Source organism: Bubalus bubalis, chromosome 3, assembly GCF_019923935.1.
Source record: "Bubalus bubalis isolate 160015118507 breed Murrah chromosome 3, NDDB_SH_1, whole genome shotgun sequence".
In the NCBI taxonomy this organism is placed as follows: domain Eukaryota; kingdom Metazoa; phylum Chordata; class Mammalia; order Artiodactyla; family Bovidae; genus Bubalus; species Bubalus bubalis.
Window position 1 is genome coordinate 172,385,828 of NC_059159.1, and position 27,538 is coordinate 172,413,365.

Here is a 27,538-nt window from a genome sequence, read left to right on the forward strand (position 1 = left end):
TGTGGGTACAGAATAAAAGAATACAAAAATAGACTGTATCAAAGGGTTTTTTTTTTTTTTTTTTTTTTGGTGTGTGTGTGTGGAAGGGGTTTTATGAATTACTTTTTATTTGTATAGCACAGCAGTTTACAGTTTTTCTTAAAATAGTCTTACATTTCTTAAACAACCCCAGGTACTTTCCACATAAAGAAATAGTGAGTATTCATAAAGCATTACAGGCAAGGGCCCGACCTCAGTCCCTAATATTGTCAAGATGAAGAGAAAAAAAATTCCTGATCATGAATAGGAGGCATGGAAAAGGCTTTATCTTCCCCTTGACTTTGACTTTGGCTGTAGAAAGAGCCTGGGCTTTGGAGACAGACCTGCATTCAGACCCCAGCCGGCCGCTCGGCGCCGCGGTCAGGCACCTTCCCTTCCCTCTTCTGAGCCCGTTTGTTGCTGTTCGGTCGCTCAGGCGCGTCTGACTCTTTGCAGCCCCGTGGACGGCGCACGCCAGGCTCCCCTGTCCATCACCAACTCCCAGAGCTTGCTCAGGCTCATGGCCATCAAGTCGGCAATGCCATCCAACCATCTCGTCCTCTGTCATTCCCTTCTCCAGACTTCTGCCTTCAATCTTTCCCGGCATCGGGGTCTTTCTGATGTGTCAGCTTTTCGTATCCAGCGGCCAAAGTACTGGAGCTTCAGCCGCACCATCAGCGCTTCCAGTGAATATTCAGGGTCGACTTCCTTTAGGATGGACTGGTTTGATCTCCTTGGGATTATTCATGAGCCTGTTTATTTACTTGTAATATTGAAGATGATACCTAACTTGGAGGTAGCTGCAAGACTTACTTGAAATAGTAAAGTGACCAAGAAGCATTCCAAAAGTGGTGCTCATAATTACAATTCTAGTTTTTGTTCTTGAAAGTGCTACTTACCGTCTTAGGACCAGCTACCTGTGGCTGCAGATGGCCGTGACACGCACGGCAGAAGGAAGAAGGGCGTCTGCGGGCTTTTGAAATTTCCTTGAAAATCCAACCTGGGAGGCCGGATGGCGGGGGAATCAGAATTAGAATCCTCTCTGAAGCTCATGGTGTTCAACATCTTACTGGCATGTATGGGGCACAATTATAGAATCAGGCCTTTTGGGAATCCCAGTGATGTGGAGACGTATGAACTATGGGTTAGGACTGAGCTGACAGCGACCTTACGGCGCCCATACTCCTAACTCCTCATTAAAATAGTAAGACACACAGCTTCCTCCTCAGGGCATTCAGAAGACACTAGGGTTGGCAGCTCTTGAAATTCAAAGTGCAGCCCTCTCCTGAGGGCTATAGTCCTTCTGACGCTTCCCAACTCACTCTGCTGACCAAACTTGTCTCGTTTCCCTCATTTATTGATTAATTAATTTAGTAAAAACTTGCTAAGCACCAGCTCTGTGCCAGGCACTGTTTGACACTGAGTACATATTGACAAACCAAGCAAACACACTTCTTCCTTCCACCGGGTGCCCAACCAGTAAGCAGGAGACGCACATAGACAGGCAGTCTCAATGCAGAGACTTGAATGGGGGAAACCCAGGGTGCTGCCAAATGCTAAACAACAGGCTCCTGGGTAGGATTGGGGGGTGAGGTAAGTCAGGAAGAAGGGAAGCTCTGATCTCTGCAGCCTTTGCTGGTTTCCCTGGTGTAAATATCCCCACCAAGGTTTATTTCAGGTTACCAGTATGACATCACTGAATGTGAAACTGGGAAGTGATGGGGAGCAGCACAATATTTGCAATAGTATTTTTACCATAAATGGCTAGAAACAAAAGCCTCAAGAGCATGGACAGATCATAGTTGTTGTTGCTTACTTGCTAAGCTGTATCTGACTCTTTCGCGATGCCATGGACTGTAGCCCGCCATGCTCCTCTGACCAAGGGATCTCCCGGGCAAGAACACTGGAGTGAGTCACGAGTTCCTTCTCCAGGGGATCTTCCCAACCCAGGGATCGAACCAGCAGGGGATCGAACCCCGGTCTCCTGCAGGGCAGGCAGATTCTTTACCACTGAGCTATCAAGGAAACCCATAGGTCATAGTAGAGTAAAATAAGTAGGAAGTGACAGGTTCTGAGACATTATCACCTTTATGATTTTTTCAATAATAAGCATATAAACATTAATTTTTATTGAAGACTGTGTTTAACAGCTAGCTGTAAAAATTCCTAGAAACTTAACAAGCAGCTCTCGTAAGCCAGTTCAGGCTGGCTCCGGCACACCACCAGAGGCACCCAGGCTGAAACAGGCTACTCCCTTTCTCCAGCCTTGGTTTCTCCCAGCCTCCGCATCTTCCGTTAGCGAAAGATGCCATCCCATTTCCACCTCCACTCTTTTTATGGCCTTCCCCCGAGGGAAGCTGATCACTCTGCCTGGCTTCCTCTCCCCTTTTCTTTCCATCCACAGGTTACAGTGGGAGCGGCCAGTTTGGGGTGGTTTGACCCCACCATGCCGGTAGGCATCTGACCCAAGTTGGCATGTGGGCCAAAGACAGTGAGTCCAGCTCACTGCTGGTAAAAGTCATTTTGTGGAAGGCAGAGATTCCTTTCTGTTGTGAGGCAGAGCAGCGAAGCAGATAGGGAGATACAAATGATGAAGTGACAGTCCTTGCTGGGTTTCCTTAGTACTCAGGCCATGTTTCCAGTCTGACCCCGAGGCCTGGTTGCATCCCTGCCCTGGGGCCTTTGGGATGTTCCAGGACCTCCTGAGAGCACTTCTTCAATTCTTCCTTTGCATGAAATCTCCACTTAGGCTTTGCTTCTAGGAACCTGATACAAGGCATTCACTGCTCAAAAAACAGTTGTCTTGGGCTTCCCTGGTGGCTCAGTGGTTAAGAATCTGCCTGCCAATGAAGGAGACACAGGTCCGATCCCTGGTCTGGGAAGATCCCGCACGCTGCAGAGCACCTAATCCCATGTGTCAGAGCTACTGAGCCTGAGCTCTTAGAGCCGAGGAGCCGTAACTCCTGAAGTGGGAACACTCTAGAGACCGTGCTCCGCAGCAGGAGAAGCCTCCACAATGAGAAGCCCTCGCGTTGCAACTAGAGCAAAGCCCAAGAGGCAGCCGAAGGCCCAGCACACTAAACATAAATAAATAAAATTATATATAAAAAAGTCTTGTCTTAATAAGTTGGCCTTCACAGATGACTGGTCCTCACAGGCCCAGTTAACTAACCGTGATTGTTCTGTTCCAAACTGTAATTCCACATTCTGATAGTCTAGCTTGGTAGTGGAGTCAACCAGCAACGCTGTCAACGTGTTTGGAGTGGGCTCGGAGTTAAAATGAAATCATGGGTGCCAAGTGAGGGCCACCCCTGTGGGTGGGGAAAGGCAGTTTCAGAGAGGGAACAGGTACCCCAAGTTGCCTACTGCATGGCCTGGGTGTGGCTTTTGTCTCCCCCATCCTCACTCCCAGGAAAGAAGTGGTCTTCTGACAAAAGATGTCAAAGTGCTTCCGTGAGAGGAGAATCACGTTGGCAAGAACAAGAAGACATTCACTCTGAAGGTGAGACACGGGGCAAACAATCTTTACTGACCCCTAGACCAATGGGGAAGTGTACAAAAGGAGTGCAAAAGGAGTCTAGAAAGAAATGAGAAAAAGACAGGAAGAGAGGGTATCTGTACATCCACGCCAGGCACACCTGAGCCTGACTGAGGGGTAAGGCCAAGACACACCCCGGTTACGGCGACACACACGGCCCCAGGCTTCAGCAGTGTGTGAACCGTGAAGTTCCTGATGTCAAGCTGGTTTTAGAAAAGGTAGAGGAACCAGAGATCAAATTGCCAACATCTGCTGGATCATAGAAAAAGCAAGAGAGTTCCAGAAAAACATCTATTTCTGCTGTATTGACTATGCCAAAGCCTTTGACTGTGTGGATCACAATAAACTGTGGAAACTTCTGAAAGAGATGGGAATACCAGACCACCTGACCTGCCTCTTGAGAAACCTATATGCAGGTCAGGAAGCAACAGTTAGAACTGGACATGGAACAACAGACTGGTTCTAAATAGGAAGAGGAGGAAGTCAAGGCTGTATATTGTCACCCTGCTTATTTAACTTATATGCAGAGTACATCATGAGAAATGCTGGACTGGAAGAAACACAAGCTGGAATCAAGATCGCCAGGAGAATATCAATAACCTCAGATATGCAGATGACACCACCCTTATGGCAGAAAGTGAAGAGGAACTCAAAAGCCTCTTGATGAAAGTGAAAGAGGAGAGTGAAAAAGTTGGCTTAAAGCTCAACATTCAGAAAACAAAGATCATGGCATCCAGTCCCATCACTTCATGGGAAATAGATGGGGAAACAGTGTCAGACTTTATTTTTGGGGGCTCCAAAATCACTGCAGATGGTGACTGCAGCCATGAAATTAAGACGGATACTGCTTGGAAGGAAAGTTATGACCAACCTAGAGAGCATATTCAAAAGCAGAGACATTACTTTGCCAACAAAGGTTCGTCTAGTCAAGGCTATGGTTTTTCCTGTGGTCATGTATGGATGTGAGAGTTGGACTGTGAAGAAGGCTGAGCTCCGAAGAATTGATGCTTTTTTGAACTGTGGTGTTGGAGAAGACTCTTGAGAGTCCCTTGGACTGCAAGGAGATCCAACCAGTCCATTCTGAAGGAGATCAGCCCTGGGATTTCTTTGGAAGGAATGATGCTAAAGCTGAAACTCCAATACTTTGGCCACCTCATGCAAAGAGTTGACTCATTGGAAAAGACTCTGATGCTGGGAGGGATTGGGGGCAGGAGGAGAAGGGGACGACAGAGGATGAGATGGCTGGATGGCATCACTGACTCGATGGACGTGAGTCTGAGTGAACTCCGGGAGTTGGTGATGGACAGGGAGGCCTGGCGTGCTGCGATTCATGGGGTCACAGAGTCGGGCACGCCTGGCGGCTGCTCTGGTCTGCCCTGACGCGCGGCCCCGCTGACGTGCGCAGGGCGACGTGCTCGGCCCTCTGAGGGCACATTGCTTGTCACTACTGTTGTCATAATCATTATTTTACATTATTTCCGGTGAGAGCCTAGATGCACGGGCTTCTCCAGCACCAAATGCAGCCATCAGAGGGTTCTGCGGGCAAGCCTCTCTGCATTCTTGACCTTGGTTTCCCTGCTTCTACAGTGAGGGGTGGGACTAGATGTTCCCCTATGTGGCCTTCCTCCCAACATCATATCTTCCAGTTCTCTGGATACACAGATTCAGAGGTTTCCCTCTCTTTGCCCAAGAGAAGTTGCTGGGGTTGGAAATGACACGTTAGATAATTCCAGGTCATGTGTGTGCCAGGGGCTGTAATCAGAGAGCTGAGAACCGAGTAGTCTGTGTTTATGCCTTTCTCCCCACCTGTCCCACAGGCCGCCTCCAGAAAAAGCAGGCAGGGTGCAGTGAGAGAGCAGGAGGCATCCTGCGGTGAGCCAGGCGCCTTGCTTGGTTCTCAGAGGAGGTGGAACTGGACCGTTTCCCAAGCCAGGGAGAGCAGCAGAGTGAGACAGAGGACACTGAGCAGAGACGGGGCCAAGCACCCAGATGTGCACAGTGTCACTTGCGTGAGCTCAGGAGAGCTGCTTAACCCTCGTGATGCCTGGGTCTCCTCGTGTGAAAACTGCACCCCTGATGCCTGCCTTGGGTGGGGGAGTGTGCGGGGAGTGTGCGGGGGAGTGTGCAGGGAGTGTGTGGGGGATGGGGAGTGTGCAGGGGAGGGGGCGAATCAAGCACGCAAGGAGGTGAGGATGAAGGTCGGCAGCATTTGGGAAGCCCAGAGCATGGCCCAAGCACTCAAGAAATGGTTCCTGCCATCACTCAGTTCAGTTCAGTTCAGTCGCTCAGTCCTGTCCGACTCTTTGCGACCCCATGAATCGCAGCACGCCAGGCCTCCCTGTCCATCACCAACTCCCGGAGTTCACTCAGACTCATGTTCATCAAGTCGGTGATGCCATGCAGCCATCTCATCCTCTGTCGTCCCCTTCTCCTCTTGCCCCCAATCCCTCCCAGCATCAGAGTCTTTTCCAATGAGTCAACTCTTCGCATGAGGTGGCCAAAGTATTGGACTTTCAGCTTTAGCATCAGTCCTTCCAATGAACACCCAGGACTGATCTCCCTTAGGATGGACTGGTTGGACCTCCTTGCAGTCCAAGGGACTCTCAAGAGTCTTCTCCAACACCACAGTTCAAAAGCATCGATTCTTCGGAGCTCAGCTTTCTTCACAGTCCAACTCTCACATCCATACATGACCACTGGAAAAACCATAGCCTTGACTAGACGGACCGTTGTTGGCAGAGTCTGCTTTTGAATATGCTATCTAGGTTGGTCATAACTTTCCTTCCAAGGAGTAAGCGTCTTTTAATTTCATGACTGCAGTCACCATCTGCACTGATTTTGGAGCCCTAAAAAATAAAGTCTGACACCATTTCCACTGTTTCCCCATCTATTTCCCATGAAGTGATGGGACTGGATGCCATGATCTTCGTTTTCTGAATGTTGAGTTTTAAGCCAACTTTTTCACTCTCCTCTTTCACTTTCATCAAGAGGCTTTTGAGTTCCTCTTCACTTTCTGCCATAAGGGTGGTGTCATCTGCATATCTGAGGTTATTGATATTCTCCCGGCGATCTTGATTCCAGCTTGTGCTTCTTCTAGTCCAGCGTTTCTCATGATGTACTCTGCATATAAGTTAAATAAACAGGGTGACAATATACAGCCTTGACTTCCTCCTCTTCCTATTTAGAACCAGTCTGTTGTTCCATGTCCAGTTCTAACTGTTGCTTCCTGACCTGCATATAGGTTTCTCAAGAGGCAGGTCAGGTGGTCTGGTATTCCCATCTCTTTCAGAAGTTTCCACAGTTTATTGTGATCCACACAGTCAAAGGCTTTGGCATAGTCAATACAGCAGAAATAGATGTTTTTCTGGAACTCTCTTGCTTTTTCCATGATCCAGCAGATGTTGGCAATTTGATCTCTGGTTCCTCTGCCTTTTCTAAAACCAGCTTGAACATCTGGAAGTTCATGGTTCACGTATTGCTGAAGCCTGGCTTGGAGAATTTTGAGCATTACTTTACTAGCATGTGAGATGAGTGCAACTGTGCGGTAGTTTGAGCATTCTTTCGCATTGCCTTTCTTTGGGATTGGAATGAAAACTGACCTTTTCCAGTCCTGTGGCCACTGCTGAGTTTTCCAAATTTGCTGGCATATTAAGGGCAACACTTTCACAGTATCATCTTTTAGGACTTGAAATAGCTCAACTGGAATTCCATCACCTCCACTAGCTTTGTTCGTAGTGATGCTTTCTAAGGCCCACTTGACTTCACATTCCCGGATGTCTGGCTCTAGGTCAGTGATCACACCATCGTGATTATCTTGGTCATGAAGATCTTTTTTTGTACAGTTCTCCTGTGTATTCTTGCCACCTCTTCTTAATATCTTCTGCTTCTGTTAGGTCCATACCATTTCTGTCCTTTATTGTGCCCATCTTTGCATGAAATGTTCCCTTGGCATCTCTAATTTTCTTGAAGAGATCTCTAGTCTTTCCCATTCTGTTGTTTTCCTCTATTTCTTTGCATGATCGCTGAGGAAGGCTTTCTTATCTCTCCTTGCTATTCTTTGGAACTCTGCATTCAGATGCTTATATCTTTCCTTTTCACTTCTCTTCTTTTCACAGCTATTTGTAAGGCCTCCTCAGACAGCCATTTTGCTTTTTTGCATTTCTTTTGCATGGGAATGGTCTTGATCCCTGCCTCCTGTACAATGTCAGGAACCTCCATCCATAGTTCATCAGTCACTGTGTCTATCAGATCTAGTCCCTTAAATCTTTCTCACTTCCACTGTATAATCATAAGGGATTTTATTTCGGTCATACCTGACAGAATGTGGTCCACTGGAGAAGGGAATGGCAAACCACTTCAGTATTCTTCCCCTGAGAACCCCATGAACAGTATGAAAAGGCAAAAGGATAGGATACTGAAAGAGGAACTCCCCAGGTCGGTAGGTGCCCAATATACTACTGGAGATCAGTGGAGAAATAACTCCAGAAAGAACAAAGGGATGGAGCCAAAGCAAAAACAATCCCCAGCTGTGGATGTGACTGGTGATAGAAGCAAGGTCGATGCTGTAAAGAGCAATATTGCATAGGAACCTGGAATGTCAGGTCCACGAATCAAGGCAAACTGGAAGTGGTCAAAAGGAGATGGCAAGGGTGAACGTCGACATTCTAGGAATCAGCGAACTAAAATGGACTGGAATGGGTGAATTTAACTCAGATGACCATTATATCTACTACTGTGGGCAGGAATCCCTTAGAGGAAATGGAGTAGCCATCATGGTCAACAAAAGAGTCCAAAATGCAGTACTTGGATGCAATCTCAAAAATGACAGAATGATCTCTGTTCGTTCCAAGGCAAACCATTCAATATCACAGTAGTCCAAGCCTATGCCCCAACCAGTAACACTGAAGAAGCTGAAGTTGAAGGGTTCTATGAAGACCTATAAGACCTTTTAGAGCTAACACCCAAAAAAGATGTCCTTTTCATTCATTATAGGGGACTGGAATGCAAAAGTAGAAAGTCAAGAAACACCTGGAGTAACAGGCAAATTTGGCCTTGGAATACAGAATGAAGCAGGGCAAAAGCTAATAGAGTTTTGCCAAGAGAACCCACTGGTCATAGCAAACACCCTCTTCCAACAACACAAGAGAAGACTCTGCACATGGACATCACCAGATGGTCAACACCAAAATCAGATTGATTATATTCTTTGCAGCCAAAGAGGGAGAAGCTCTATACAGTCAGCGAAAACAAGACCAGGACCTGACTGTGGCTCAGATCATGAACTCCTTATTGCCAAATTCAGACTTAAATTGAAGAAAGTAGGGAAAACCACTAGACCATTCACGTATGACCTAAATCACATCCCTGTCATCGCTAGAGATGTAGAAAACGGTTGCCGCAGGGGAAGAACCTGGCTGGGAATCTCCAGGTCCTGTGGCTCCCTGGCTGCTACTTAATTAAAAAACTAGGAAAAACCAGGAAGTGAGTGCTGTGCTCTTAGCCTCTCTGCTACTTAACTAACACCAGGTTTCCTGTCTGATTCCCAGCAGCCAGCAATTATTGACTTCGTATATTTTCTCTTGTGCTGGAGGGAGATGTACTCAGCTCAACATGGGGCTGCTGCCAGCACCTAGGCTGGGAATGGACACCTCAGTCCTCTGGTCTCATCTGCAATGTGGGTCTCCCAACTTGGAGTCACAGAGCAGCTGCAGGAGACGGGGAACTCTTACATGCACCAAGACTGTTAGAGGCTGCTCTACACCCTGCTGCTGCTGCTAAGTCGCTTCAGTCAAGTCCAACTCTTTGCGACCCCATGGACTGCAGCCTACCAGCCTCCTCCATCCATGGGATTTTCCAGGCAAGAGTACTGGAGTGGGTTGCCATTGCTTTCTCCAGTTCTACGCCCTGCTCCACTGTAAATGCCTGCCTGCCCAGTCGCTCAGTCGTGTCTGACTCTTGTGACTCCATGGACTGGGGCCTGCCTGGCTCCTCTATCCATGGGATTTTCCCTGCAAGAATACTGGAGCGGGTTGCCATTCCCTTCTCTGGGGGATCTTCCCCACCCAGGGATCAAATCTGTGTCTCTTATGTCTCCTGCATTGGCAGGTGGATTCTTTACCACTGCACCACCTGGGAATCCCTTATCCATCATAAATGGCTCTCTCTCAAATGCAAGAGATGCTATTATGATAAATAAAACACTACATTTGTTTAGAAGTGACCTTGCATTCATCTTTTTGACAATGTGCATTTGCTCTGTCACCTAAAATAATATCTGCCATCACACGAATACCACCTTCCCTGGTGGCTCAGGTGGTAAAGCATCTGACAATGCGGGAGACCTGGGTTTGATCCCTGGGTCAGGAAGATTCCCTGGAGAAGGAAATGGCAACCCACTCCAGTACTCTTGCAGGGAAAATCCCATGGACAAAGGAGCCTGGTGTCCACGGGGTCACAAAGAGTCGGACACAAATGAGCTACTTCACATCACACTAATAAAACCTTCCATTTACAGAGAACTCACAGTACTTGATATGGTGTTAAGACTTTCATTAAGTCTTCCCAACAGACGCATGAAGACGAAATTATGATGCCCATTTTACAGATAAGGAAATTGACACTTTGATACCTTAGGTCACTTGTCCAACGTTTCAGGACTAGTAGGTCAGGGGGTCAAGCTCAGGTGGTCTGACTCCAAAGCCCCAGCTTAACATTTTAAGGACAGGGCTGCACTTTGGCATTTCGTTTACTTTTCGTTCCTGAAGGCAACCGGGACTCATTCTGCTCCTTTGTTCCCTTCAGGGTCCCTCGCTGCTGCCCACACTCCGCTTCTGCTTTTGTGAACTGCCCGGGTCATCCTCTGAGGGCTTTGCCTCCTGGAGCCCGACCACCCCAGAGCTGAATCTCACCCCGCAGGCTGCCCATCCCAACTGAGCTCTTTGGCCCCAGCCCAGCTCTAAGTGCCCCCCGAGTCTCCTCCCCTCTCCCCAGGCTCCTGTCGATCCACCAGTGGCGCTGCGGGCCTCAGTTTCCTCCCGTGTGAAGCAGGTAGCTCGATCCTTTCCTTAGGCAAAGAGCACACCGAGGCGGGTCCGGAGCCAGAGTCGCCGTGCTCCCGGCCGCCTGTGGGCGGGGCCGGCGCTCCTCCCCCGCCCCGCCGGGCGGCCCCGCCCCGAGGGCGGCCCCCGCCCGCGCCCTGCCCGCCCCGCCCGCGCCCGCGGCGCCCCAGCCCCGCCGCCCGCAGCCAGCTGAGCACAGCTGGACCCAGCAGCCGTCGTCGCCAGCGCCGCAGCCGCAGGTAGGCGAGGGGAGCGACCGCGACCCCGGGACGCCCGGGGATCCCGGGCTTCTGGGTCCTTTCTCCCTCCGCGCGCGGGCCGAGCTCGCCCGCGCCTGGAGCTCGGCCCAGCAGCCGGGGCATCGCGGGAAAAGGGCCCCCCTTTCCCCCACCTTGCGGGTCTTCCGGGGGTCGGGGAGAGTTGGGGGGCTCGGGTGGGAAGTGAGGGGATTCAGGCCTCCACCCACAGGCCCCGTGGTGCGCTCGAGCTGACTTTGACCCACTTAGCTCCGGTGGGGTGCATGGGCCCGGGGTCAGCCCCGCACTCGCCCACAGGTGGTCTCAGGCTTGCAAAGGTCTGGGCTGCGGCTCCGCCGGGGAGTCTGCCTCGCGCATCTCCAGAAGTAATGCCTTTGCCTGCGCTCCCCTGGAGATGAGGAGCCCCCACCCCCACCTCCTTCCTCTTTCTGGGCCCAGCACTATTAGAAAGTTCTTCCTCTTTCTGGTCTGGGATCGGCTTGCCGCTGCTACCTGTCGGCGCTGTCCGTCCCTCCGCCCTGCAGAGCACGGGCCCTTCCCTGACTCACACGGAAACTTCTTTGAGGTGAGGACAGGGATTGGAACCAGACTTTCTCCCTGGGGCCCCCATCTGTGCTTGGGTCCACACGCCTCAGAATCTCATAACTGCGTGTCCCCTGGCCCGGCGCAGCCCGGCTGCTCTCGGCAGTGGCCGAAAGCAAGGCCCCGGGCCGAGGAGGCTGGCGGGGGTGCAGGGAGCTTCGGCCTCAGACACCCAGACATCCGCCCTTTATTCCGCCCTCACATCTTAACTCAAAACAGGGAGGACAGCTTTATGACACCCAGAACTCAGGAGAGCCGGGGACAATCAGGGTGCCCTGTGGGTGACTGCTTTTCGGCTTTTCCTGGAAGCCAGGGCCTCCGGGGAGTTTTCTGAGGCTAACCCTGCGGGTCCGGCTCTCCCAGGACCGTGTTTCTGACCAGAGCCCTGTGAACTCTTGCTGCGCTGCGCTTTACAGTAACCACAGCTTGATGGAATCTCACCAGCCTAGTTCCACCGTTGAGAAAGCTGCAGGGCCCTGAGGGTTGGTGAGCGGCTGATACACGGTGAGGAAGGGGCCGGCCTGGGACCCAGCGCCATTCGCACTTGGCTGACTTCTAGCTCCTGGGGGCTTTAGACGCTTCTTGAGCCTCGAGTTCCATTCACTAAGAAACTGAGCACTGCGCACGCGCGCGCACACCCCCGCCCCCTCCACCGCCCCCAAGACACACACTCTGGAGTGCTGGTTGACGTTTCTTGGGGATGTTAATTAAGGGGAAGAGGCCTGGAATGGAGGAGGAAGGTTGGGAGGGGGAACGGCAGCTTCCAGTTCCCCAGAAACTCCATTTTCCTTTTTGAGGCCTCACTATTTATAAATGCCAGGGAAATCATAAACAGCCCTGGGAGCTTGAATTGGCTCCCGGTGAGTTTCGAAGCAAAAAAAGTTACCATGTGAATCAGGGAAAGGAACTTTACTCCAGAATTTTCCATAGTCTTTTTTACTGGGGACTGACATGAATTTGGAAAAGCAGGCATCTCCCAGGAGGGGTTTCCTTCCTTCCCTTCTTCCTTGATTCAGCACTCTTCAGGGCTTGTGTTCAGTGTCTTGCCCTGTGAGGGCCTAAGAGCCTTGAGGAAGGCAAAGATATTTGTCCTCAAGATGCTTCTCATCTATAGTGGTTGGAACAAAGTTGCAATACTGAGAATTAACTTCAGCCTATAAAGGGGGGACTAAGTCTGTTTGGGTCACCCAGACCTCAGAAATGAGTAAAAGTTTCCCAGGAGATAAGGCGATGGGCAGTAAGACATGCTGAGAAGCAGGCACAGCTCGTGCAAAGGCACTGAGGCTTTCTGAGCAATCCACAAGGCGAGGATGCAGATGAGGGAAAGGTGGAGTGGCGGGAGTTGAGACTGTAAATCAAGAGGGAAAGGAAAAGGAAAGGAAAGTGAAGTCGCTCAGTTGTGTCTGACTCTTTGCGATCCCACGGACTGTGTAGCCTACCAGGCTCCTCTGTCCATGGGATTTTCCAGGCAATAGTACTGGAGTGGATTGCCATTTCCTTCTCCAGCGGATCTTCCTGACACAGTGATGGAACCCAGGTCTCCCGCATTGTAGACAGATGCTTTACCATCTGAGCCACCAGGGAAGACCATAATCAAGAGGGAGCTAGATTGTAAACTAAGGGCTTGGACTTTGCCTGAGGGCAGTGATCAAAACTCTTAGTAATCTGGTGGCTTTGTAGCAGATGCTTTGGAAGGGGCTGCACTGAAGGCTTCCCTGGTGGCTCAGACAGTAAAGCGTCTGCCCGCAATGCCGGAGACCCGGGTTCGACCCCTGGGTTGGGAAGATCCCCCGGAGAAGGAAATGGCCACCCACTCCAGTACTCTTGCCTGGAAAATTCCATGGACTGAGAGGCTTCTCAGAGCCTGGTAGGCTACAGTCCATAAGGTCGCAAAGAGTCAGACATGACTGAGCAACTTCACTTTACTTTTCACTCAAGATACAGGGATTCCTTAGAAGGCTACTGGATGGTGGAGTGAAAGAGAGTGCAGGTTGGAACCAGACCAATGGCCATGGGATGGACCAGAGTGGCAGATTCTGGAATCCCAGCTGAAGAACCCATCAGAACTGGCAGCAAATTTTATCTAAAAGCAAGCAGTGGGCTTGTAGCTATTGGACAAGGTTGCCAAGTTATTCTGAGATTTTTGGAATTGAGTTGTACTTTTAAAGCAAAGAAATATTGTTAAAGATTCAAGCCTTGCTGTATGACACAGGGAGGTCAAATCTGGGGCTCTGTGACAACCTGGAGGAGTGGGATGGGGTGGGAGGTGGAAGGGAGGTTCAGGAGGGAGGGGCATGTGAGTACCTGTGGGTGATACATGTTGATGTTTGGCAAAGACAACACAATATTGTAAAGCAGTTATCCTCCAATTGAAAATAAACTCTAAAAAAAAAAAGATTCAAGCCTAGAGAGTAGAGTAAGCCTTATCCCTGTAACCCCCTTCTTGCCCCAGAGGTGGCCCTGTGGACAGCTGTGTGTGCAGTTCTGCAGAACTGTCGCAAGCAAGAGCTGAAGACTGGATGCCTTCACGCTTCTTAGCCATCCAGTGCTGGAGGGTCACTTCTCCCCACTTCATGTCGGCAGCTTGGGTCTCTGGTGAGAAGCTGTCAGGTCATAGAGATGATTTCTGCATATTCTGTCATCCCTTGCTGGGGCACTGGTCTCTGGTTTTCTTCAAGAGAACTTTACAGCCCATATCTACAGTCTCTGAGCGTGGATTAGTTATTAGAGATGGCAGAACTGAGAGAAGTTAGATGCACTGACTTAGGAGTGGAGCTGTAATCTGAGTTCTTTTGAGTGACTTCGGGCAAGTCCTGGCTCACGGGGCCTCAGTGTCCTCATCTGTGAAATGGGGAGATGTTGGTCTCCATGATAAAAAGCTACCTTTTAGTAAACCAAGCGCTGGGGCGTTAATTACTTTGTTGGTTCTTCACAATCATGTGTCTGAGTTAGGTCCTGTTATCTGCTTCTGTAGAGGACGTAACTGAGGCTCAGAGAGGCTAAGGAATGCACTTTGGCTTGTGAGGCAGTTAGGTGTCAGTGCCAGGATTCCGGAGGTCTGACTGTAGGGCGGTAGCTCTTAATCGCTGCCTTAAATGTTCTACTGGCGAAGCCATCTAGTCCTGACCTTACGAGAACTGCAGGGAGAGTTCTGCTGGGGCTGTGAGGAGGGGTGCTGATCCGCATGCATGGCGTGGGGAGTTTAGGCCTGGAGGGGCCTCTCGGGACTGTTTGTTCAGTTCAGTAGCTCAGTCGTGTCCGACTCTTTGCGACCCCATGAACCACAGCATGCCAGGCCTCCCTGTCCATCACCAGCTCCCGGAGTCCACCAAACCCATGTCCATCAAGTCAGTGATCCATCTAACCATCTCATCCTCTGTCGTCCCCTTCTCCTCCTGCCCTCAATCTTTCCCAGCATCAGGGTCTTTTCCAATGAGTCAACTCTTCGCATGAGGTGGCCAAAGTACTGGAGTTTCAGCTTCAGCATCAGTCCTTCCAATGAACACCCAGGACTGATCTCCTTTAGGACGGACTGGTTGGATTACCCTGCAGTCCAAGGGACTCTCTAAATTCACGCTTTTCTGTACTACCTACAGGACTCAGAGTGTAGGTCCATCTTTCCTCCATTTCAGGAAATCCAGGCTCTGAGAGGACAAAGACTTGCCCAGGTTCACTCAGAGAGTTAGCTGGGGGCCCAGCCTCCTTTCACTGTTGGAGCCCCTGCTCAGGAAAGCTTTCTGAGGAAGCCAGGAAGAATGGGCAACATCTCTCTCCCCGGCCCGCCCCTCCCCATGGTTATTTCCTGAGAAAACGCCAGCAGAAGCAGGGAAAACCTGGTCCCAGGAGCTATGTACTTTGTAGAGGAGGGAAAGAAAGAGACCAGTGTTCAGGCAGCTGGGGGATGTTAAGTAAAAATATCTCCTCCCTTTCAATCGAGTGAGCATGTGTCATATTTCAGCCTGATGTGGTTTGCGAGTTTGGAGACCACAGGCAGGCTGGGTTCCTGCTGCTCTCTGGCTTTTCCTCCCCACCCCCAACCCCCTGCTGTTGCTGCCTGCTGTCCTCTGCCCTGCCCAGGACCACATCAGCAATTTAAGGGCAGGGCAGAGAACAGCGGTGGGTGTGATGGGCAAGGCTGGACAGCAGAAGGCCTGGGCTTGAGTCCTGGTTTTGCCATTTGGCAAAATACTGGGTGACCTGAGCTAGTCTGTGCCTTCCGCTGGGCCCGTGTCCCAGCGTTAGGCGGGTGGACAGAATAATGTCACGCCCTCCCAGCCCCGGCGGCCTCTGAGCCAGGGGGCTTTGTGCTCACTGCAGGGACATGGAGCCCGCACGTCTCTAAGCATGAAGTGAGCCCACAGCAGTCACCCTTGTTTGAGTGACTTGCACCAGCATCAGCTGGAGATTCGGCTGTTGTTCATAAATTGGGTCTTTGTGGATTCAGTTGGTTGCCCATTTTACAGATACGGCAGTTGAGGCCTAAGATTCATGCATGTATCCCATTCCCTGCTCTACAAGCACTAAGGATGAGGACCCCTGTTGGTGGCATTCTTACTGTGTTCACTTTTCGTCTTTACCACCTTGGTTAATCTTTTTAACAGCTCTACTAGGGAGGAGATATTTACTCCGTTTTCCAGATAAGGAAACTGAGGCTCAGCCCAGAGAAATGAAATGCCTTCCTTTCTCTTTTTTGAGCCTCACAGTAGCCCTGAGGTTGTTATGGGCCCCATTTTACAGATGAGGAAGCTGAGGTCTGGAGATGTGAGCGCTCATGCCTGGGGTCCCCAGGGACTAGGTAGCCAGATAGGTTCTTTCCCAGCCCATCCTGCTGCTTCCTGGTGCCTCGCAGGGTCTGTCTCAGGGTGCGTCTCTGCACCTCTTGCACCCAATGCTTGGACTCAGGATTAACAGTTTTCTTCCTCGGCTGTAACGTGTCCCTAAAACGTGCTCTTCCCAAGGGGGACTTCAGGGGCAGTTTGAGCCGTGGAGCTTTTCAGGGAACTGGGATGAAGGTGCCACGCCAGTGGGGGTGGATTTATTTATTCTGCTGAACTGGTTAAGCAAACAGCCTTCTTTCCAACTTCAGCAAGGATATCATTTGATCCCAGCTTATTTGTCAAACAAAGAATATATATACGGTATATGTAAGCCTTCAGGGTGGGGCTTGGCCCTTAATTTTCCTTCCGTAGTGGCTGTGGCAGGGCTGGGCCCTTGGTGGGTACTCAGTAAATGCTGGTTAATTTTGGAGGAGCGGCAGAGTGTTGTGGGTGGGATATCCACAGGATATGTCTTTTTTTTTTCCCCTCCTCCAATGACTTTTTTTCTTTTTTATAAATATAGTAACTATGATAGAAAATGTAGAAAATAAAAATAGTATAAAAAATAAGAACTGTCCATAATTCTGCCAACACAAGATAATCAGTGTTAACATTTGGGTGCATTTCCTTCCTAATATTTTCAGCACATATTCTTTTACCCCTGACAGAACTGTGGTCATACCACATTTGTAATCTTCTATTCTGACTTTCTGCATTTTTTTTTTCAAATGTTATAACATAAATATTTTTTCATGTTATTTAGTACTCTAAATTTAATTTTTTAAAGAGTTTTAAAAGTATACTCTATCTAAGTGGATAAATGCATGTTTATCTAAAATCTTTCATTCTAGTAGACTGGGGGATTAAAGAAAATAATGAATTTTATTTGTAAAAAATAGTTTCACATTTTTATTATTAAAATGATGAATGCTGACCTGATGTTTTTGTTATTCTCTATTATTGTATCTATGATGTGAGTGATTCACTTCACATCTTCTGTTATTAGGCATTCAGGATGCTGATAAACAGTGTTGCAACGAACATTCTAGTGCATAAATTATTCCTTTCTCATTGCTTTCTAAAAGAGAACCCAAGAAATGGAGCTGTTGAGTCAAAAATGACAAATTTACAGCTTTTGCTACATTTTGCCAAATTTCCATGCTTGAAAGGTTGTAGCAGTTCGTATTTCCACCAGCCTTTCTTTGGGGAACATCTGAGGCTGGTTATCAAAAGCCTAACTGTGCTATTAGAAAGCTCAGGGACCATTATTCTGAAACATTTCTTCATTTAGCAAACACAGGCATAACTCAGAGATATTGAGGTTTCCATTCCGGATCACCACAGTAAAGTGACTATCACGATAAAGCAAGGCATACAGAATTCTTGGTTTTCCAGCACATGTAAAAGCCATGTTGACACTACGCTGTAGCCTGTTTAGTGTGCAACAGCATTCCTTCTCAAAAACCAAGGTACGTACCTTAATTCAAAAACACTGCATTGCTAAAAAACGCTACCCATCATCCGAGCCTTCAGCTAGTCGTGGAAGTAACAGCATAGATTACCGATGACCAATCACCATAACAAATACAACAATCATGAAAAAGTTTAAACAGACTATGGCAAGAATTCCCAAAATGTGATGCAGAAACATAGAGTAAGCAAATGCTATTGGAAACATGATGTCACAAGACCATTTGCTCAAAGATTGCCACAAACCTTCAGTTTGTGAAAAATGTAGTCTCGATGAAGCCCAGTAAACTGAAGTGCAATAAATCGAGGTATACCTGTAGATTTGCACAGTTCGGCATCAGCAAGCGCTAAAGATTAAGATCCTGGGCAGAGGAGGCAGGGAGAAGCTGGTTCGCACCCCAGTTTCTGCTTTGCACTTGCCACAGACCTAAGCTGCGGCCCGGTCACCGTGCCGCTTCCATGTTTAGGATGTAAGTACTTGCCTTTGTTTCCAGACTTCAATGTGACTGAGGTCACCCTCTGCAGAAGGCCCCTCTCCTGACTGCCTCCTCACCTAGAAACCCTTTCCAGATTCCGACCCTTACAGTTAGACCTCAGAAGCTGCCTGGTCCCACCTCCTCACTTCATGGCCAGGAATACTCAGACCCAGAGAGAGCAAGTGAATTTTCTAAAGCTCAAAGTAAGTTCTCTGATTGCTGCTCCACCACTTGTGAGATTTCAGAAGTACTCATCTAAACGAAAATGATTTCAGTGATCATAAAGCCCAAGGCCTGGGAAGATTAAGGAACTGGGCCGCCGTGGTCAGACCCCGAGTCTATCCTGGCAGTATGGTCCTGGGAAAGGCATTTTCCTTTTTAGCCAGTTTCCCCTACTGTGAATTGAGGACTGTCACCGTCTCTTGTCCACCTGGGTTTACTTTTCCACCAGTCGAAGGCTTAATTTCAAGACTGAGTGGCAGGTCTTGGCCTCTCGAGTGTGCGTCCTGAAGTGGGGAGTTTTTTGAGGTCACTGGTGGCGCTAGTGTTAAAGACTCTGCCTGCCAGTGTAGGAGACATAAGAGACCCAGGTTCGATCCCTGGGTCGGGAAGATCCCTTGGAGGAGGAAATGGCAACCCACTCTAGTATTTTTGCCAGGAGAATACCTTGGACAGAGGAGGCTGGTGGGCTACAGTCCATGGGGTCACAAAGAGTGCAGGCATGAGGGCAGAGACTTATTTTTACAACACCAAAAAAGAGGCCTTTGGACCTTTTCTCTCCTCAGGGGAAGGGTTTTGTCAACCGTGTTGCGATTGGACGTAAGAGACGTTTTAGAGCATCTCAAACTAACCGTGCTCCCAAATCACCTGGGAATTTTGCGAAAATGTAGATTCTGGCTTAGTATGTCTGGAGTGGGGCGTGACACTGCTTTTTTTTTTTTTTTTTTTTTTGGCCTTGAAACATGTGGCATCTTCCCTAACCAGGGATGGAACCCGTGCCCCCTACATTGGGAGCACAGAGTTCTAACCACTGAACCACCAGGGAGTCCCCGTCGGCACTTCTAATGCCCTCCCAGCTAATGCGGATGCTGCGGGTCCAGGGCCCACAGCTGGCATGCATGTGCGCACGCGCTCCGTTATACCCGACTCCGCAATCCCGTGGACCGTGTGTGCGCATGCGCTGTTACACCCAACTCTGCAATCCCGTGGACTGTAGGCCGCCAGACTCCTCTGTCAGCGGAATTTTCCAGGCAAGAGTACTGGATCGGGTTGCCATTACCTTCTCTCGGGAATATTCCCGACCCAGAGATCGAACCCATGACTCTTGTGTCTCCTGCATTCACAGGTGGGTTCTTTACCAGCTGAGCCACCAGGGAAGCCTAGTAAGATTCTAAATCCTTTGTTCAAGGCCCAGACTAGAGCCGAGAACTCTTGATATCTTATCCTTGAGGTTCTTTCTACCCATTGTACTTGCTTCTGCCATCTCATAGCACTGAGGTGAACTGTATTTGGTCCGCAGTTATGTTTCTAGAATCTGAACAGCCCTTGAATTTCAGAGCAGGGCAGGGCTCTTCTTTAGGAGAGAGTGACTCAGTAGGATGTCATCTGAAGGGGGAGAAATACAGCTGAAGGGCCTAGTGTTTGGCATAAAACATTTCCACCAGAAGTTTTTATACTTAAGGTTATAAGTATTATTCTCTTACAGCTGTAGGCTGCAAACTACAGCCCTGGGGAAGCCCCAGCCTGTTTTTGTATGCCTCCAAGCTAAAAATGGTTTTTACATTTTTAAAATATTGTAAAAAAGAAAATCTGAAACCGAACAAGGAAGAATCTGCAACAGGGTGTGTGGCTGCAAAGTTTAAACTATTTCCTATCTGGCTCTTTTCTCTCTCTCTCCTCCTCTCTCTTTTAAAAATGTTGGCCATGTCACATGGCATGTGGGATCTTAGTTCCCTGACTCGGGATCGAACCTGTGCCCCCCTGCAGTGAGAGTACACAGTCCTAACCACTGGGCCCCCCAGAGAAGTCCTAGCACTTCACAGTAAAAGTTTGCTAACCCCTGGTCTAGAGTAACTGGAGCTTTATATTTTTGTCTAGTAAGCGAGAGGCCCAGTTTGACATCTGGTGAGACCAAGCTGTCGGGGAGGAGGCCTGACTTGGTGGCAGGTGCTCAGGCACCTTAGCCGTGTGGCCCTGAGCAGCGATTCGCCTCTCTGAACTTGTGTTCTTCCTTCACAAGACAGGGGCTGTGAGAGCTGCCCGCTGAGTTGTGAGGGTGAGACATGATGTATGTAAGGAATTTACACTGGGTAGGTGCTCAATGACAACTGGTGTCATTTGAACCCTTCTGGCGTTGCCTGACAGGTCACACGCCCTCACCAAATCTGACTGGAGGAGGAAAGGGCAGCCCACTCCAGTGTTCTTGCCTGGAAAATCTCAGGGACAGAGGAGCCTGGCTGGCTGCAGTCCATAGGGTCGCAGAGAATCAGATAAGATTGAAGGAATTTAACACACACACACACACCCCCCCCCCCCAAATCTGAGGGTCCTCTCAGCGATCTGGAAACAGTCTTTCGGAAGAAAAACACCTCTGTTCCCGCTTCCCCTTCACCCCTTCACCCCCGCAGGGCAGAAAGCTCCTTTTTAGCCATCCAAACAGATGGGGTTCCTGATGCTTACACACCTTCACTAATGGCAACCTCTCTACCCACTCCTTCCATGCGCGGGCAGCTCTAAGATCTAACCCAACGAATAGGCTTCACAGGAGCCCCAGGCAAGGATGGTGGTTACTGGAAGGAGACACCCCTCTTTAGGGCTCCATGCAGCATGTGGGCAGTGGACTAAAGCCAGTGGTTTACAGACCTTGTTTCTAAGTTGTGGCAGCCTTAAGGTCCAAAATGGAAAACAGACCGACTTGGAGTTAGCTGGGGTTAACTACTGTTGCCTGGGAAGTCCCAGGGACAAAGGAGCCTGGCGTCCATGGGGTCGCAGAGTTGGACACGACTTAGCGATTAAACAATAACAACAGTTCTACACCCAGTGAATCTGAAATTCCAGGGCTCCCGGCGTCCAGAGCGCAGGAAAGCGTGTAATGCTCTTTTTGCCCATAGGTGGCAGCACCTGCACCCCTTGCCGTCTCTGTGAACGCGTTTGTGCATGAGTGTTTACGCACGTGCGCACACACGTGAACATGCGTGTGATTTACTAGTTTCTGCCTTCATTGAATCTTGAGCTGTGGTGGCCCTAGGCTAGACTCTGGGATACAGGGGAGCGGGTCTTAGTCTGACGGGGGAGGCAGACTTGGAAACAGAGTGTAACCGTGTGGCAGGGAAATGGGCGGAGGCTCAGAGGAGCTCAGCCTCACCGGGAAGGGGAGGTTAGAGATGAGTTCTTGGAGGAAACCTGGGCTTGATCATGAGCGGAAGGAGAAAAGAAGAGCAGGGATGGAAGAGAGCTCGGGAACAGAGGAGACAGTCTGTGCAAAGATTACAGGAAGATTTAAGGGCCAGTGCATCTGCCTCTGGCTGGAGCTTGGAGGGGTGTGGGTGGAAGACGGGAACTGGGGAGAGCTGAGGCTCAAGACTGATGAGGGCAGACCATAAAAGGCGCGGATGGTTAAAGGGCCGCTGAGGACGTTGGGTTTTACCTGGGGGCCATCAGGGAGTCATGGCTGAGTCTGCGCAGAGGAGCAAGGTGGTCTGGCTTGCTCTGGAGGGGAGGAGGGAGGAAGTGGGAGGATGGGGTGGGAGGAAGTGGAAGGACGGATAGGAGGCACAGCAGTCTCCCAGGCGAGAGGCTGAGGGGCCTGGACCAACGTGTTGGCAGTCGGGGTGGGGGCAGTGGGCGCGTTGCGGTGTAGGGAAGCGAGAGTGACGGAGCCGGGGAGGCTGAAGGGGATGCCCGGCGTCCGTCCAGACGGGGGATGGTGGTGCTGATGCTGAGATGGTGGAACCTTGAGCGTAAAAGAGGTTGCCCTTGGGAACAATTACAGCACCGCCAGAGAGGGTGAGGGTGAGATGTGGAGGTGTGTCGAAGAGAAGGGGGCTGGATTTGAAAGGTTCATCCTCACGGAGTTAACGGAAAGTGCGAACTTCTTAATAATTTGCAGGAGCCCAGCTGTGTGTTGGAGAAGGAAATGGCAACCCACTCCAGTGTTCTTGCCTGGAGAATCCCAGGGACGGCGGAGCCTGGTGGGCTGCCGTCTATGGGGTCGCAGAGTCGGACCTGACTGAAGCGACTTAGCAGCAGCAGCAGCAGCAGCAGCTCTGTGTTCATCTACCCCACGGAACTGGGAAGTTTCTATGGAACTCTTTGAAGGGAGCCCACGAAGGTGGCACTTAACTCCAGGTCCTAGGGCCCAAATAAGCCCCCAGCCTCTTTCTAGATCTCTTGCTGTGCACTGGTGCCACTCACGATGTAGAAAGCCCCAGGAATGTCTGGGCCGTCTACTGTCAGCTAAGAATAGGGTTCACTTGCATCTTAATCCAGGGAGCCTGCAGGGCCCCGCTGCCTTTGGGATTTTGGAGTCTCTCCGCCTGGCTTGGAGAAGCTGGTTTGGGAGCCAGTTTGCTCAGCGGCTCCCTGAATGTGGCTGACTGGGAGTCTGGGAGTGACGAAGGGTGAAGACCCAGGGTGTCTCTGAAAGTGTGGGTGCTGAAAGCTTGGGGCTGCACAAACCACCCTGGGTGCGCGTGGGCTGGCCCTGCGTTTGGTCACCCAGCATACACCCACGGGTCCTCCTGTTTGCCAGGCCACGTGCCAGGCCTGGGGCTTCAGAGGCAGAGCAACCTCACGGAGCCCATGGTCTCACGGGAGAGAGAGACTCGTCAGCATATGATGGTAATACAGTCTTGCAACAGTGCAGCAACGCTAGGCATAGAGGTGGGAATATGGCACGCGAGCGGCTTGGCTCCGCAGTCGGCTAAGTACAGCACGAGAAAGATACACTTTTTAGAAGCAGACTGAGAGTTAAGTGGTAGAGTAAGCACATACATTATTCAAAATCCTTCACGTATTTTATCTCATTTGATCTTCATAAGAGTTCGGACACGATTGAGCAACTTTCACTCATTTACTCACTCACTTGATGACCTCATGGGGTAGGTTCTAACACCTACCCCATAATTCCTGTTTTACAGAGAATGAAACTGAGGCTCAGAAAGGTGACGTAACTTGATTGTTACATGTTAGTTAAATGAAGGGCCCTTTGGTCTAACCTCACAATCTTAAGCCACAGTTCTGAAGCTGACCATAAGCTGAATTCAGTCATACAGTGGGGTTACTTTAAATGCTCATGGGATTTTCGGCTGTATTAATAGAGTCATGGTGTCTAGAATGATGGAGGTGAGAGTTCTGCTTGCCCTGCTCTGAAGAGAGCTCATCCAAGTGTTTAATTCTGGGTCTTGCGCTGTCGGTAGGGATAGGGTTCATTTAAAGTAGATCAGGGAAGCCGGGGGAGGGAACCAGACACCTTGATCTCAGGAAGAGCTGGAGCAAAAGGGGTAGAAGACTCGAGGGGCCCAGGGTTACCATCTTCAAGTCTCTGAGGGGCCACTGGGAAACGGGGTGCCAGACCTGCTCCGGGTGAGCCCAGAGGGTAGAGTTAGGACCAGCGTGTAACGGGGCATGGGCAGAGAGAATTCCAGCACATCCCAGCAACAGTTCTCTTAACCAGCCGGACTCTTGAATAGAAGGTTTGCAGCCTTGGCAGGAAGTGAGGGCCCCACTGCTGGAGGTGTGCATGCAGGGGCATATGACCTTGGATGGGGGGTGGTGGGGGCTGGGGAGGAGCTGAAGCATGAAATGGGCTCTGACCAGATGACCTTGAGCCCCTGAGCCTGGGAGTCTTGGCCCTTTCTTTACAGGTGGTGCTGCTAAGCCCCCGAGCCGCGCTTCCACCTTGGTGCCGAGCCCTTCCGACGGAGCCGCCCTCTTCACTCACAGCCCCAGAAGGTAGGTAGAGCAGCGCAGCCACTGCTGGGTCCTCCTAAACCCAGCCTGGCTGCCGGGGGGTCTGGATGGGCCTGGGGAAGCAGCCGCTGGGCGCCACACACGGTGCAAAGGCAGTCCCTGGGGTTTTTTCTAGTAAAGCTCAGAGAGCATTCTGCCCTTGCTTCATTTGCTCCTCAGCCTCCCTAGAGAGGGAGGCCAGGCAAGGGTGATCCCTTGGGGAAGAGGCAAGAAGGGGGCTGGGTGCCAGGACTCCTGGGCCCCCACCCCCGGCTGTGCTGCTCCTGCGCTGGGTGACGGTAGGAAGGTGCTTGCCCTCTCCGGGCTGCTGGTAGCGCCTCGGTAGGAGGGTGGACTCCTGTGAGGAGGAGGTGCAGGAATTCTTTGGAAGGGTGAGAAAAGCTGGGGTGCGGCTGCCAAGGCTCCAGGCTTGTTGACCGGAGGAGGAATGAGAAGTGTGAGTCACAGGGAAGGTGCATGAGTCACACTCACCTGGGCCGGCTGGCAGGGCGGGGCTCACCTGACTATCAGATTCACAGGTGACCCGCCAGAGGAGGTGAAGAGGCAGGGCACGGAATGCAGAGCCCTCGGGCGAGAAGCAGGAGACCTGGCTCAGGTCCCAGCTCAGGCCTCGGTTTCTCTGCCTGTGAAATGGGTGCATTGGTCTCCCCCACCCACCTAACAAGGTTGTCGTGTGGACTGCATAAGCTCACAGATGTCGAAGGGCTTTGTGAGCTGGAAAAAGGGGAAGGATCATCACTAGGGGGATAACCCAGCTTCCAGTGTTGAAACAGAGAGAAGTGAGTTTCTGATAGTAACTGTGCGGAAAGACTGGGAAACACTCCTCTGGGTCGTGACATCACCCTTGACTGCCGAAAGGAGAAGGGGCCGAGAACCTCTAGGACTTACTCATTCCCACAGCCTGGCTGGCTTCCAGGCGGTGACGTGACAGGCCGACCACAGTTGGTGCTGTTCCTCTTTCCCCAAGCTCAGATGCAAGGGCCTTCCGATGCTGCGGCCTCAATGCTGGACTCCCACAGAGGGGGACCAGCTGCCTGCCAAGGGCACGAGATGAAGGGTCCTCCCCCAGCTGCCCAGATGGACTGGCAGGGGCGGCCCTGGCTCTGATGCTCTAGAGTCTGAGACTCAGAGCCTTGATAACTCCCAGAGCCCGATGGCCTGAGCGCTGTGTCCCCACAAAGGGTTATACTCTCTGAATGCTTTGGCAAGTGACACAGGAACCATCTTCTGCTTTCCCACTTCTGCAGAAGTGCGCAGCCGCTGAGTGCCTGTCAGCTGAGGGCTCTCTGCATCTTCACCCTGTCCCGCTGTCCCTGTGCTGGGCCCCGCCTCTCGCCCACTCCCCAGTGACCCCTCCGTGTCCACGCCTCCTGGTGTTTCCTCAGCTCTCCATGCCCCACCTCGATGGAGCCCCGGGTGCCTCCTCCTCCTGGAAGCTCTCTCTCCTTTTGCTTCTGGCAGGCTGCACCGTTCACTTTGTCTCCTACTTCTGCGGCCTCCCTAATTGGGGCGCTGTTTTTTTTCCCTCAAATGTTCAGCAGGAGTCTGACCACTTCCTGTCTGGTAAGACATAGAGGCTCATTCACTCATTGATTTGTTCATTCGTGTGTGCCTTCATTTGACAGGTATTTATTTAGGCCCTGGGCTGGGGGTTGGAGAATCAGCAAAGAATGAGATTTTCCTAACTCTCGTGGGTCTTACCATCTTGGGTCTTACATAAGTTATTGTTGTTTAGTCGCTAAGTCGTGTCCAACTCTTTGCCACTCCAAGGACTGTAGCCTGCCAGGCTCCTCTGTCCATGGACTTCTTCAGGCCAGAATGCTGGAGTGGATAGCCATTCCCTTCTCCAGAGGATCTTCCCAAACCAGGGATCGAACCCAGGTCTCCTGCATTGGCAGGCGGATTCTTTACCGCTGAGCCCCCAGGGAAGCCCTACGGAATCCATTACACACAGAACAAACTCATCCCTTCTTCGGCTGTGAAGGAAGGGACCGGCATTAGGAGAGCAGGTGGGACTGGGCGGGTGTGATGGGCTCTTGTCTGGACAGATGAAGGAGAAAGATGGAAGGAACAGTGTGAGCGAGGGACAGTGTGAGGGAGAGGAAGGAGCTGGGAACAGAGCACGGCAAAGGGAGAAAGGCCTGGAGACCAGGCAGCGCCTCCGTTGTGCGGGCCCTCGGGGGCCTTGGTTAGGGTTTGGAGTTTTATCTAGACCCCTGGGGAGGCACGGAGGTTTTAAAGTAGGGGAGAGTTTTGCCCCAGTTTCAGGATTGGAACCCTTGAAAGAGACAGTTGCCAAGTCCCACCCTGATGAGCCCCGAGGCTGTAATTTTTGGCTTTTCCACACCGTGGCGTCCTGACGCTGCGCCTCAGGATGAGGCTTGGTGTCGGGCAGTCCTGGAAATGAGCCCTTTCCAGCATTCTCTGGGCTCCTTGTGTGTTTTCATTGTCGAGCTTCTGCATTGGAGAGCAGAGGTGAATCAAACCTGGGGGCCCTGGGAGATCCAGACTTGTGCTGGTTGTTGCCTGGGGCCCCGGGAGCCTCAGAGGGCTTCCCCCTTGCCGAGTCTAGCACTCTGCTGAGGGGTTGGCAAGGGAGGCAAGTCCACGCAAGGGAGGTGTGTGTGCAAAAGCTCAGCCCCCTGGGGGTACCTCTGTGTTTGGGAGCTAGTGGGCAGAGTGGCTAAAGAGGCTTTGAGTGCAGGGTCCTGACCCTCTGGATGCCAGGAGCCATGGCAGGTCTTGAGCTGAGGAGTTGCTTGAGCAATGAGATGTGAGAACAGTCAGTTGGTGGGATGCAGAGGGGGTTGGAGAGAATGAGTGTCACTGGGCGCAGCCTAGTCCCTCCTACCCACCTACACGCTCAGTAGATCGCTCCAGGCTGGTTTCTTTCCTGTGCCCTGTCGGTTCGTTCCCCCATTGGTCAGCCCTCCTCTGTTGTTTCACTGGGGTTTGGTTACAACCTGAACTCCAGAGGCCAACAAGCCCGAGCATTACTCTAGCTCTGACTTGCTCTGTGGCCCCTTGACACACCCGTCTCAGTCCCAGTTTCCTCATCTGTGAAACGGGAATGACAGTAGGGTTGTTGAGGATTAATAATGGGGACGTAAAGTCCTAAGCATATGCCTGGTACCTGGTGATGGCTTGGTTATCTTTCCTTCCCTGTTGGTAGGTAATGGCCGAGTCCATGTCATCATCCATCCCTCTGTGACCATAAATCTGTAATCTGAACTGGAAACAAGGTGTCCCCGGAAGCCCTGAAAGCGGCCTCTGGTGGGAAGCCCTGAAAGCGGCCTCTGGTGGGAAGCCCTGAAAGCGGCCTCTGGTGGGAAGCCCTGAAAGCGGCCTCTGG

At 50.9% G+C, this 27,538-nt stretch overlaps 1 protein-coding gene across 2 annotated transcripts in view; it reads left to right on the forward strand.

Annotated features, from left to right (window-relative positions):
* The first annotated feature begins 10,728 nt into the window (after window positions 1-10,728).
* The window catches only part of GSN (gelsolin), a 61,242-nt gene continuing 44,432 nt past the window's right edge, over window positions 10,729-27,538 (forward strand). For both annotated transcript variants that reach the window (XM_025282359.3, XM_025282360.3), the window contains exons 1-2: window positions 10,729-10,853; window positions 24,081-24,168. The gene's annotated coding sequence lies outside the window, so the exon portion shown is untranslated. The remainder of the gene's footprint in view (window positions 10,854-24,080; window positions 24,169-27,538) is intronic.